At 38.8% G+C, this 14,228-nt stretch overlaps 1 protein-coding gene across 1 annotated transcript in view; it reads left to right on the forward strand.

Moving 5' to 3' along the window:
• The first annotated feature begins 5,881 nt into the window (after positions 1-5,881).
• The window catches only part of LOC139114787 (TNF receptor-associated factor 2-like), a 28,741-nt gene continuing 20,394 nt past the window's right edge, over positions 5,882-14,228 (forward strand). Inside the window, exon 1 of the mRNA XM_070676714.1 lies at positions 5,882-5,989. The gene's annotated coding sequence lies outside the window, so the exon portion shown is untranslated. The remainder of the gene's footprint in view (positions 5,990-14,228) is intronic.

Raw genomic sequence — 14,228 nt, forward strand, 5'->3', positions numbered from 1 at the left:
AACATGGTATTGTGGATATATTGAAATGGCTTGAGTGGTTACACAAATTCGTTTTTTGTATTGTTATTGCCAAGTACGTGACCTAAACAACTATGTGTTTCTTGTAACATGTCTCCGAAAATTTGGTTAGGTAGGACGACGATTGTTTTTGTTGATAACACGATTGGAACTATTTGAGATAATGGGATTTTCATATTTTTCAAATTTCTCAAAAATTGTACGTGCCCTATAGCGGAATGATGCAATATTACAAATTACTCATAAAAACAAATGCATTTGTCACTTAAAAGACAAGCAACCTAACGGAAGATATAGCTACGCTGTGTTTATGTAGAGAATAACTATTTTTGACACATGTTGATGAAGAAGGTGGAAATCTTTGATAGCTCAATTCAGGAGCCGGAAAAAAAGTGGCTAAAATAGCTGCAAAAAATACACAATTTCATCATAATTTGAATATATCTCATCAGATCATCCCTAAGAACATGTCAACCAAAGCTATCTGACGAGTATTTTTTTGAGAATAAAATTTTCTGACCAAAAATGGTAAAGATTGCCCCAAAAATAAACATTGCAGATTTCACCATAATTTCAATATATCATATATTACAATAGCCCCTTGGAAACTGTATACCAAGTATCAAAGGAGAATCACAGTTACTTATACGGTGATGTCAGGATGGCTATTAAAATGCACATCACCAAGTTAGGGTCTGTCGTACTACCCATGCTATTACTTATTAAGCAACATGTTCACATGTACCTTGTGTAAAAATGTTTCAACAGTATCATAAACCGATGACCCTCGCTGTAATTGTTCTAAGCAATTGTTTTCCTTCGTAAGATAATACCGATCACAATACAGTAGTTATCTTGAAGTTCGAATTGCTACAAATTTGATGTTTTACCATTACAAAGGACTATGTAAGGTCAGCGTAAAAAAACTTTCAAATAGCATTAAGCTTGTTTTATATATATATATATATATATATATATATATATACATATATAATCTATCTATCTATCTATCTATCTATCTATCTACCTCTCTATCTATCTCTATCTGTCTGCATGTCTGTATGTCTGTATGTATGTATGTATGTATGTATGTATGTATGTATGTATGTTAATTAATATAAATAAATAATTTATTTAAACCTTCGATATTCATTTATGCATTTATTATTATAAATGTAGTAAAAATGCCTCACAACAAATAAAACAAATATAATTCAGTGAATTTTAGATTCGTAATCTGTAATCAACGCTAGATCATGCTTTCGTACCTGTCAACGTCAAAAGTACAAAACGAAGACCCTTGATATCTCCGGTATTTAAGGACCATTCATTGTCGGTATTGGTTTATTTTGTGAAGAATAGTAGAAGGAAGTCAATCCCGTGCCAAAAACAAAATTTGGACGTATATTTTTGGAGTAATTTAAGAAAAACCTACTAATTTTGGGCGGTTTTCAAGTCCAAATGTACAAAACGAAGACCCTGGCATATCTTTCGTAATAACGTCCATTTTTCGTCGGGATTGTTTCAATTGGTCAAGGTGAGATTTATTCATCCACAACTATATCAAAAATCGAAATATTGAACATTAAATCCTAAAAAAATTGAGTTTTATTTGAGAATCGGAATCCGAAACGAATACTAGCGCTTTGCCGTATATGTCAAAGTCAAAAGTACAAAACGAAGACCCTTGATATCTCCGGTATTTATGGGCCATATTTCGTCGGTATTGGTTTAATTTGTGAAGAATAGTGGGAGGAAGTCAATTCCGTGCCAAAAACAAAATTTGGACGTATATTTTTGGAGTAATTTCAAAAAAAACTACTAATTTTGGGCGGTTTTCAAGTCCAAATGTACAAAACGAAGACCCTGGCATATCTCTCGTAATAATCGTCCATTTTTCGTCGGGATTATTTCAATTGGTCAAGGTGAGATTTATTCATCCACAACTATATCAAAAATGGCCATATGAAACATTAAAACCTAAAATCGTTGCATTTATTTTAGAATCGGAATCCGAACGAACGCCAGCGGCTTATCGTATCTGTCAAAGTCAAAAGTACAAAACGAAGACCCTTGATATCTCCGGTATTTAAGGACCGTTCATTGTCGGTATTGGTTTATTTTGTGACGAATAGTGGGAGGAAGTCAATTCCGTGCCAAAAACAAAATTTGGACGTATATTTTTGGAGTAATTTAAGAAAAACCTACTAATTTTGGGCGGTTTTCAAGTCCAAATGTACAAAACGAAGACCCTGGCATATCTTTCGTAAAAATCGTCCATTTTTCGTCGGGATTATTTCATTTGGTCAAGGAGAGAGTTATTCATCCACAACTATAGCAAAAATGGCCATATGAAACATTTAAACTTAAAATAGTTGCGCCTATTTGAGAATTACAACCCGAAACCAATACTAGCGGCTTACCGTATCTGTCAAAGTCAAAAGTACAAAACGAAGACCCTTGATATCTCCGGTATTTAAGGACCATTCATTGTCGGTATTGGTTTATTTTGTGAAGAATAGTGGGAGGAAGTCAATTCCGTACCAAAAACAAAATTTGGACGTATATTTTTGGAGTAATTTCAAAAAAACCTACTAATTTTGGGCGGTTTTCAAGTCCAAATGTACAAAACGAAGACCCTGGCATATCTTTCGTAATAATCGTCCATATTTCGTCGGGATTGTTTCAATTGGTCAAGGTGAGATTTATTCATCCACAACTATATCAAAAATCGAAATATTGAACATTAAATCCTAAAAAAATGAGTTTATTTGAGAATCGGAATCCGAAACGAATACTAGCGCTTTGCCGTATATGTCAAAGTCAAAAGTACAAAACGAAGACCCTTGATATCTCCGGTATTTATGGGCCATATTTCGTCGGTATGGTTTATTTTGTGAAGAATAGTGGGAGGAAGTCAATTCCGTGCCAAAAACAAAATTTGGACGTATATTTTTGGAGTAATTTCAAAAAACCTACTAATTTTGGGCGGTTTTCAAGTCCAAATGTACAAAACGAAGACCCTGGCATATCTCTCGTAAAAATCGTCCATTTTTCGTCGGGATTATTTCATTTGGTCAAGGAGAGAGTTATTCATCCACAACTATATCAAAAATGGCCATATGAAACATTAAAACATTAAAAGGCGAGTGTTTCAGTTTGACTCCGATGTGATGGTAATTTGGCGTGTATCATGTCTGAAACAGCGTAATTACTGCGTACTAAATACTATAACGTTCGATCCGTCCTTGCCGGTTAGAGTGCATCGTGCCTTTAATCCAAATTCAGGGGTCTTCGGTCTTCGGTCTTCGATCTTCGGTGTTCGGTCTTCGATCTTCGGTCTTCGTTTTGTATACCCCCTAGAATCCTGTGTGTATTGGAGAATGCTACGGACTGAGATAGATCAGTAATTTCTCAGCCTTGACGGAGTTTAACGTCAGTGCAGTTTGCTCCGAGCTGAGACTTTAATAATTTTTGTACCTACACTTAACATGTGGGATATTGCAGATAGCTGCAAAGTGATTGACTTTTCTTATGTGTGGACTTTCATAGAGTCCTGAGTGTATTGGAGGATGCTGCAGACTGAGACGCATTGGTACTTTTTTTAGCCAAGACGGAGCTTTAACGTTAGTGAAGGTTATTCGGAGCCGAGTCATAGATTGTCGGATATTGCAGATTGCAGCAAAGTGAAACTGAAGACAATAGATAGCTGTGAGCATATTGAAGAATGCTTGGAATTGAGATGATTTCGTCGTTTCTTAACAAAATAGGAGTTTAACGCTATAGTGCAGGTTACTCAGTTCTGAGACAATTAAATAATTTTGTTACACGCATAGCTGGTGCGGGATCAGATAGTACAGATTGCTGCAAACTATGTTCGTGTCACAACTACACGCTACTGTAATCTTTTTAATTCATGGAGGGTATTCTTATGTCAACTTTTTTATCTCATTATTCGACGAGCAGCATCGGAAAGTTGATATCTATTTGCGTTACAATGAATGTTGTACAATGGAGAGAGTGAAATGAAAGCCGTGGAGGAGTTTTCTTCAATCTTCGAACACTTCCTTGACAAGTGTTCACAAAATAACTTCGGAAATTGCGAAAGTGACCTCTATTCGCAAATACTGTTAACTTTTAGAAATCTCGTGATGTTTTCGTTGTAAATATTTGCTAAATTGCCATGGAGATAATTTTGACCCTCTTATCAAAAATATGTGTTTAGCAACACCTCTAATATGGCTTTCAGCTGACGTTTCCTGTTCTGTCAAAATGTTAATATTTTTCGTTTTATGTAAGGAAACCACAAAATAATAATAATAATAAGAATAATAATAATAATAATACAGGAAATCAGTACGGAAGAATTTCCTCTCTGTCTTTTGACCGTAACGTACAACTTTTAAAATATAACTGATTAGGTATTTGGTTGTAGGAAAATAAATAAATTCCTTTCAGGGGAAAGTTTTCTATTTGGCGACAGGGTTTTTCCTCAGCTTCCTAAAGGGTTGGTAAAGTAAAACAGAATTACAGTCAACTCGCACTTTTTCCAACTCGCCCTATACAAACTCGCCCGATGCCAACTCTCTCCCGTTGTTTTGAGATAGGGTGTTGTAGAGTCCAGGTACGCTAACCCGATGGCCCGAGGCCAGCTATTTTCATGTCATGTCAGGCCAGTAACTCGTGAAAGACGGTCCTGCTGTTCCTAAAGAAGTGAGCCAGTACGCAGTAACCTATACGTAAAGAAGCCGAACGAAATTTATTCTTTCAAGAGATTTGCAAAACGTGAAATTCGCAAATAAAAAGTTTTCCGTGTTGGCATATATTTCAAGCCGCACTTGTGGTTCTCAATGTTAGAAATAATTGTTAGTAGAAATAAAACGTTTTATACCCCGGTACGTACCAGGTAGGCCTACTCATAAAATTGCAAAATAGTACGGGACGAGTTGGCATCGGGCGAGTTGGTTCTGGGCGGGTTGGAAAAAGTGCGAGTTGACTGGTACCCAGTAAAACAAGGTTCTTTTACAAGGTAAAGCGCAAAAATCTTGTAGGTTATATTGGCAATGTCTACTTAGTATGCGCAATGAACTATGCAAATTGTACGACCTGCTCCGTCACAGAACGGAGATAATGTCCAATTATTCTATACATACTACGCGGCGGCCGGCCGGTATGAATCACTCCACTCGCAACTGTGGTCGGAACGTAGCATAAACTACACTTTTACAAACTATCCGGTCAACATACAGGGGATTTAGGATCAGTGTTTACACTCGCCTGTTAATCATACACATTTTCTCCTAAAGTACATACAAAATGTGTTGATATTAAAGCCAGACATTAAAGTTGCCGACTCATTGAATGATTGGTTAGAAAAACATGGAAGTCTTTTCGGGTCTTATAGGAAAGACATAACATACCGGGGCCTAGCCCTGCGTACGATGCTGTGTGTTCCGCTACAGCTAATCGCCCCGCACACCACAGCCCTGCAAAGACCCGTACGTAGGGTCGGTGACTTCAAATCCATTTTGGGACTTGACGTAAAAAGCCAAATTACTGCCGAAATTCAGCGTTCTTGGGCCCAAGTCGTATCCCTGCCTACCTCAGCTACTCGATCGCTTCCAAAAATGCCGGTCTTTTATTCACTTCTCGTAAATAACCGTCGATGTCGGCAACTCTCTCGCTAGCCCTGCCCTGCGTACGATGCTGTGTTGGCCGCGGTATCACAGTCACTAGTGATCTATTCCGCTCTCGGACTATGCGTCCATAGACGTGTGTACATATGCCTTTTCTCAGGCATATGTATGTGCACACACGTCTATGGGCGCATAGTCCGAGAGCACAATATATCACAAGTGACTGTGGCGGTATCGAGCTGCAGCAGTATCGTACGCAGGGTGTACGCATGCGTGTTCCCAGATCCTATTGTCCTTGTAATGTACGTTGTATCCCGGCACTGTGCAACTACAAGGTAGGTTTATTCATTGTGTTTATTGTGTTTATTCATTTGTGGTTTATTGAAGAGGTAACATAGGATGTTTTGGCCGACAATTAACACTTGATGGTTCCCGAATTCGCTTTAGCCTCAGCACTACTCCTGTTGACAATGTTCGGCCGAGAAGCCGCTGCCGTACATGTACACTACACATGTCTAACCTGCCATCTCAGGCCAGTGGCGATGACGTATCAAAAGAAATCAAGGTGCATCCTCACTCAGATGATGCAAGTTTTATGTCCATTAATCTCATGCTTTTAATGTCACTTAGCATTAATTTAGCTTTTGCTGGCAGTTACCTCTGCGCCAAGAACATATTACTTTTCTGCCAACTGCTGAAGCTGTGTATGGCTCACAACTACTTTCCCCGCCGCGGCCGCACATCGTAGGGGAAATGCAATAAATTCTTGATCAGATCATGGTCAGATTCAAACTCATAACGTACGACACCAAGTCACCAAACGAATACATTGCAGTTAAAACTACTTGGCTAAATCTCGACCCTTAAAATAGTGTTTCAGTAACCGAGCGACGTTCTTATGGGCAAGACTGAGGATTAGTGGATACAAATACATTTGTTTGAATTGTTAGTAACCTAGGGAGTCTACTCATACTGTCAGTTTTCTGCTGATGTGCAGCTTGAATAAGCTCTTTCTCTGATTGGTCCATTTTCACTATTCACAGCCACTTAGGGAGTCTATTTGTATTGTTTTCATTATATTGGTCAGATTCAGCTACCCAATTGGGTCAGATCTTATTCAGTGCTGCACACTAGCCCTCAGTTTTAATTAGAGTCTCCTCAATAAATTCTTTGTACTGGTAATTCGCAACCAAAGGCGTGTTCACTAATCTTCAGTCCTCCCCTAAAATAAAGAATTTAATAAATATATCAAAATAAAACAGCATTAAGAAGCTGGAAAGTAGCTGTGGCATCGTGTTCTTACAGTCCCCTCCTCCACTTAATGTGTTCTGACTGACATCAGAATTTACGGCAATGTCCGTGCACACCTGGCTGCCGTCCCCCGATTAGGCCTTTGAATGTCATGGCTTTGAGCTTAAGAATCTGTCATTTCACCTTGACCTTGATGAACAACTCATGAATACATGGGGTTAATGATGTGCATCTGCCTTCCTTGCCGTGGTCTCAGATGGATCTACTTCTATCTGTCTTGCTTTGCAGTGTATATTCCACATCTTGGTTGCCAAAATGCTGCTGAACTGCATACAAGTAATAGGCTAAACCCAGAATTATTTGAATAGACGACGGTACACACTGAACCATGTGCACAAACGAGCATAGAAATACATGTTACGTTTGCACTCATACATTTGTTTGTACCGTCATCACGTGATCCCCTAGGCATGCTGAGTGTAAAAACACTGCGTGACCTTTTTTTCCAGAGTAGAGCCTTTGCATGATATGTATTTCAGTATGATACAGCGCTCATGCTGCCAATATCAATTGATTGAGGCCTGTAACAGTAATTTAAGTGTTGTCATTGGCAAACTGACTTTCTAATGACAAGACAAAATTGAACAAATAAATTCTCTGTTTTGCATACCCACACATAGGTTTTTGAAGGTTTTAAGGTCACACACTTTTCCAGCAGTCTTAAATCAGTGTCAATATGCTATACCACATAGCAAGACCAAGCAATGATTAATGTAGCAACAAAATACTTTGTTAGTCACATTCAACAATTGAATCACGTGGTACGTGGTGTGAAGTAGTATCCTCTAGGAGCTTGAGTAGGAGAATGAGCGGGTGCTTTGAAAAAACCATCAAATAAAGACAACTTGATTTTGTTAAACTCTTTTGCGTTTATGAACTTGCATGTTTATCTACCTACTTTTTGAATGTACTTATTTTGGCCTTGTTTGATAGTTATTGATTTATCAGTAGTATGTAAAGAACATCATCCAACTTTCAGATAAACACAGGTGTAGTATTTCCTTGTGTAGTTTCCTTTGGAAATCCTACATTCTTCAGAAACATTGAGCATTTTTAACATGTGCAAACATACCTCAGATTGTGCAGTGTTCTTTGTTGTGCCGCTTGATACCAAATTGGTTACCCAAACATCATCTAAAAGAAACCCATGTCTATTAAAACCTTGCATACTGCTAGTGGTGTTGTTCCTTTGATCATAAATGCAGTTTTGATGGTAGTTTTGATATCATGTGACCGTATTTTGACCAATTGGACATTGTCCGTCTGCTGATGGCAGTATTGACATCATGTGACTGTCTCTCAACCAATTGGAGGTGGTCCTTCATAAGTGTGTCCCAATTACATTTTTAAGCAGAGCATGTTTATCTACTAACAGATTGTGTTGGAACAGAAGGTCAGCAGAGTTCAGGGAAACACAACACATATAAATACAGGTGCAAGAGATCATGATTTTCGGAACCAGTTTGACAAACTGAAACCGATGCAATGATGCTGGTATTGTGATTTTCATGAATTGGAAAGACCAAAAACCATATAGTTGACTTAATCTTAAAAATATCTTTAACAGTACACTCTCAGTATCAATAATAAATGTGCATGGCCATAAACGATAGGAGTTATTGTTGGTTAATACATGACTGGTGTGTCACAAAAAGGAATTCAATATGGTATGCATTCAGGAGCCAAGTGGCAGGAATGGTATTTACTGTGGGTCAAACTGTACAAAGAGCAGGCTTTGCAGTATTATATCAGTATCTATTTTGGTCACACAAATTTTTTCCAGATGTTAAGTGTCTTAAGTCATTTGTGTTTATTGTATAGTGCCTTTTTTGTGTCTTGATGAAAGAGCAATGTTTTATGTGCAAAACATCCTGTGATATGACTTCAGACTGTTAAAATTGAAGTATGCAAATGAAATGCCCGTCATTTCAGACTATGGAGATAATTCCTGCATGAGCTTTTGTTTGCTAGCTTTTTAGAGTTATTCTTGGAAATTGACACTGCAATGAAAGAAAATGGGACAGGTATTCACACTCACTTGTGGCTCCAGTGAGTTTCAAAAGACCCCATAACTCTGTGAACTGAGTAATCAATAATGTGTCACCAGGTCAATACTGTCAAATAAACTGGCAGAGTTCATTAAGGACAATATACCGATAGTGTATTGACAGCCTGTTTTAAGTTATGTTACTGAGACGAATCAGTGCAGAAAAAACCACGTCAGTTTTCTGTATGTCTGACTGACATTTGCAAAAACTTGAGAATCAGTGCATGTTTAACTGTAGTATTTTGTTTGAAGATGCATCTTGAGTCAGAGATAGGATATGATTCAAATGAATTTGCTAATTCCAAAATATATGGAAATTGGCAAAAAAATAAAAATGGATAAAAAATTTGTGGAACAATCAGCAAATTACCCAGTTATACAGCTAGCCATAATACAGGGGTTTCATTAAGAGCAGGCAGCCGGCGAAATTGACCGGTTACTCTCACGACTTCGCCGGCCACTTTTTTGGCAAATTTTAACTCTTTCATCTCTCAAATATTTTTTACCTTCTTAAATGAGTGGGACAAATATCACAAACTATTTAACGGCTTTTATGTGAAACAAGTTTAGAAGATGAGCGACTGCTACGATCGCCATGTACTACATTGTAGCACAGTCTTGCGTATACTGCCTCAATAAAAATCGGAATTGCAACGGACGATTCCATTGCCTACCTGAATTGCTGATTCGTATGTGGTGACCTTTATGTTCACCAATGAAAACGGGCGTACTACACCTGTCGGCCATCATAAGGTCAATTCCAAATGGTCAATGAACAAATGAAGACAGAAGCGATTGCAAAGTCAAGTTTCGCTGTACGATCTTCTGTTTTGAAGTGCACCGAGAAACAAGAAAAGGATAATTACTTGGATTTAAACTGTTTTGAAGGCAATGGCCTGATTTTTTCTCACGAAAAAACTCTCAGATTACAGTTCGAATTTCTAGTAATGTGAACGTATGTAACCAGCAGGAGGTATGGTATGTACTGCTTTTCGGTCTATCCACGCCAATAAGAATTCGCCCAGAGTGTATTAAAATACGATCAGACCTCTAAATTCACTTCAAAACTATCGTGAGTTTAAATCCAAATGTGAGCTGCTGAACGTACAAATTTTCATATCCTATCAAGGTTCTTACTTTGCATACCCATATAGTCAAATAACCTTGAGGGTATTTGTTTCTACCGTATTCCTCCGATTCTAATACCCCCTTTTCAGAACCAAAGGTGACGGAAAAGATGTGGGGGGCTGTATAAACGGATGTCACCGCGAAATCGAACGTCGTAGTTAATTTATGCTTATTAATGCAATGTTATGCGAATATTATTTATACCAATATTTTTTTGATTCACGCGAGCGCTGCAGACAACTCATACTTTGTGATATCGACTCATGGCCATTGTGCGTCGATACTGACAGTCGAAACTGTACAGTATAAATTAATGGAGATCTACAAGTTTTGAAATTTGCCATACTGTCTTTTGCCAAACAATACGATAGCAATAAATGTTCGTATTTCGTGTATAGATAATCACCACGATGCTTCGTTTCGCTCCCCAGCAGCAGCCAGCTCCCCATAGCATGGCCGCAAAGGTCAGACAATGAGTAAAGGGAAAGTCCCTAAAGTTCCGCTGGCTATGATTGGTCAATCCCGCAATAGGTCAAAGGTGTCAGTGCATGAGGTCAGGGTAAAGTTCTGTTCAGCACATGCATGTGGTGGTGTCCGTCCGATGTTTTCTATTTACGATTTTCAATTAGCGTACTCCTTAAAATAAACGATGAATTACATGTTGTGATTTTATTATTTCGCTCCTACGGTAGTTTCAAAAACTCTAACTGTATCTCGAAACAAAATGTGATCTTACGAACAGGCAGGCGCTAGGCTCGAACTGATAAAGTGTTGAAACATCGACTGGACGAGACGAAAGATTGCTACGCCATGCGCCAATCTGCTTACGATTTGATGAATTGAATTTTCGGCATTAAATCTTTGAAGTTTTTTTTTTATTTGTATCGATGAACAAAATGTCTCTTGATGTGGAATTCAGTCATCTATGATCAACTGTTCGGAATATGGTACAAACATGCACGTTTTTGTTCCAACTGTAAGTGTATAGGGCCGTTTATGAAGTTTGGTATTTTTCCCTCGCAAGACTTCAAAAGCATGCATAATCTTGAAAATCTGTTACACTATCGCCTGCTCATTGCCGGGACTAGTTCAGGAAAAGGACACACACAAGCAAGAAATGCCGTTCAAACAATAAATACATTACATGAGAAAAACTATGTGCAAAATTGATAAAACATAAACGAAAGAAATTCAAAGAATTTTCAGTTCATGCGCGGAAGAAACTTCGGATGTCGCGTTTGTCGAGACAATTGCCCTCTTCATCGAAGTCAAACCCGTCGAAGTCTATATCATCATCTTCCCCCTTGTCATCAAACACGAGTCCTACAGCTTCATTTGATAAGTTGTCATCGAGTACCGGAATCTCCTCGGAAATCATGATGTCTTCAGTTCCGTCGAGCGCATTCGCGATACCCGTGGAAAGGAACGATTTTTTCACCACCTGAAATGAGCAAATCGTACTTGATCGACACGTTCAAAAACTCGACTATCGCAATGTTCATGTTATGGTAGCCAGACGGCATCGATATATTCGATTCGTACTTGTTCAAGATGTTCAAAAATCTGCTCATTTTGACGGTAGCAAAATGACAGTGACGAAAAGACGGCATTGTACTAGATCAAGACACTCAAAAATCCAACTCTTTTAATGTTCATTTACATAGCGAAATCCAAGTGGAATTTTATTGCCTGGAACGATAGAACCGTTCTCGATTGTAATATTCCAACACCAAATAATAGTGTATGGTGTCCAATCCATGCCAAAATTACTACTTTGATTTTACAACACAACATGCCATTCCGAATTCTATTTTACAATTCAACATGCTATTTCACAACACAACATGCCATTCCAAATCCTATTTTACAACTCAACATGCTATTTCACAACACAACATGCACTTCCAAATCCTATTTTACAACTCAACATGCTCTTCCCAATTTCATTTGACAACACATCATGCACTTCCAAATCCTATTTTACAACTCAACATGCTCTTCCCAATTTCATTTGACAACACATCATGCACTTCCAAATCCTATTTTACAACTCAACATGCTCTTCCCAATTTCATTTGACAACACATCATGCACTTCCAAATCCTATTTTACAACTCAACATGCTCTTCCCAATTTCATTTGACAACACATCATGCACTTCCAAATCCTATTTCACAATTCAACATCCCATTCGAAAGCTAGCTCTGCGGAGCAGGGCAGTGTTACTGGCTATCGAACAAGATTCAAAATGGCGGACGCGAAATGGTCCCCTCGCACAGAGAGAGAAATGCGAACTTTGCACAAGTCTAAAAACGCAGCTTAGCACATTGTGTATCTAAACAAGATGAGCGTGCTCGAAAACTAGGATCGATCACGATTTTAAATTAAAAATTGGCTGTTTTTGGAAAAGAAACTGCGCGTTAAAATCAGCAGTTTTGTCTATTGTGCACCGTGCGTGGGAGGCTTATCGTGAAAGCGGCTCATGTGAAAGACCAGGCAAGATTCACCCTCAATCATCAGTATCCGCTGACCTCCCTCCGAGCTCAGACACTATCTCCGTTCTGTGACGGAGCAGGTCGTACAATTTTCATAGATCATTGCGCATGCTAAGTAGACATTGCCAATATAATCTACAAGATTTTTTCGCTTTACCTTGTAAAAGAACCTTGTTTTACGGGGTACCAGTCAACTCGCACTTTTTCCAACCCGCCCAGAACCAACTCGCCCGATTCCAACTCGCCCGATACCAACTCGCCCGATTCCAACTCGCCCGATACCAACTCGCCCGATTCCAACTCGCCCGATACCAACTCGCCCGATTCCAACTCGCCCGATACCAACTCGCCCGATATTATTTTGCAATTATACAATCTGCAATATCCGACAATCTATGACTCGGCTCCGAGTAACCTTCACTAACGTTAAAACTCCGTCTAGGCTAAAAAAATTACCAATCCGTATCAGTCTGCAGCATCCTCCAATACACTCAGGACTCTATGAAAGTCCACACATAAGAAAAGTCAATCACTTTGCAGCTATCTGCAAAGGTACAAAAATTATTAGTCTCAGCTCAGAGCAAACTGCACTGACGTTAAACTCCGTCAAGGATGAGAAATTACTGATCTATCTCAGGCCGTAGCATTCTCCAATACACTTAGGACTCTGGGATCAAAGTCCACAGATATGAAAAGTCAATCACTTTGCAGCCATCTGCAATATCGGACAAGCTTTGTATAGTACAAAATAAAATAATGTCTCAGCTCAGAGCAAACTGCACCAAGGTTAAAACTCCGACAATGAAAACAAATTTCAAATCGCAGTCTGTTGCATCTACAATAAACTCAAAACTGTATCTACAGTCCATACATACGAAAAGTCAATAGTTTGAAGCCATCTGCAATATCTGACACGCTATGTATAGTACAGAAATTATAAAATGTCTCAGCTCGGAGCAAACCGCACCAAGGTAACAATACCGACCATGTAAAGAAATTTCATATCTATGTCAGTCCGTTGCATCCACAATAAACTCAGAACTCTATCAGTGACGTCTGGCGGTTCGCCTGCAATGAGTTGAGAGCCTGTGGGCAAAACCACTGGTCTCAACGCGGTTACTCCACCGAAAACAATCGGTTTTTTTCACCCAAAATTGTGATCGATCTCCTATTTTGAGCACGCTCAACTTGTTTGGATGCACGATGAGCTAAGCTGTGCTTTTGAACTTACACAAAGCCCACTTTCATCTCTCTATGCGATGGGACCATATCCGTATCAGATGCGCCATATAGTAAATCTCGGTCTTTCACGATAAGCCTCCCACGCACGGAACACAATAGACAAAACTGCTGATTTCTTTTCCAAAAACAGTCAATTTTTAATTTAAAATCGTGATCAATCCTAGTTTTCGAGCACGCTCATCTTGTTTAGATACACAATGTGCTAAGCTGCGTTTTTAGACTTGTGCAAAGTTCGCATTTCTCTCTCTGTGCGAGGGGACCATTTCGCGTCCGCCAGTTTGAATCTTGTTCGATAGCCAGTAACACTGCCCTGCTCCGCAGAGCTAGCTTTCGAATGGGATGTTGAATTGT

The sequence above is a fragment of the Ptychodera flava genome, chromosome 16 (genome assembly GCF_041260155.1).
Source record: "Ptychodera flava strain L36383 chromosome 16, AS_Pfla_20210202, whole genome shotgun sequence".
Lineage (NCBI taxonomy): Eukaryota > Metazoa > Hemichordata > Enteropneusta > Ptychoderidae > Ptychodera > Ptychodera flava.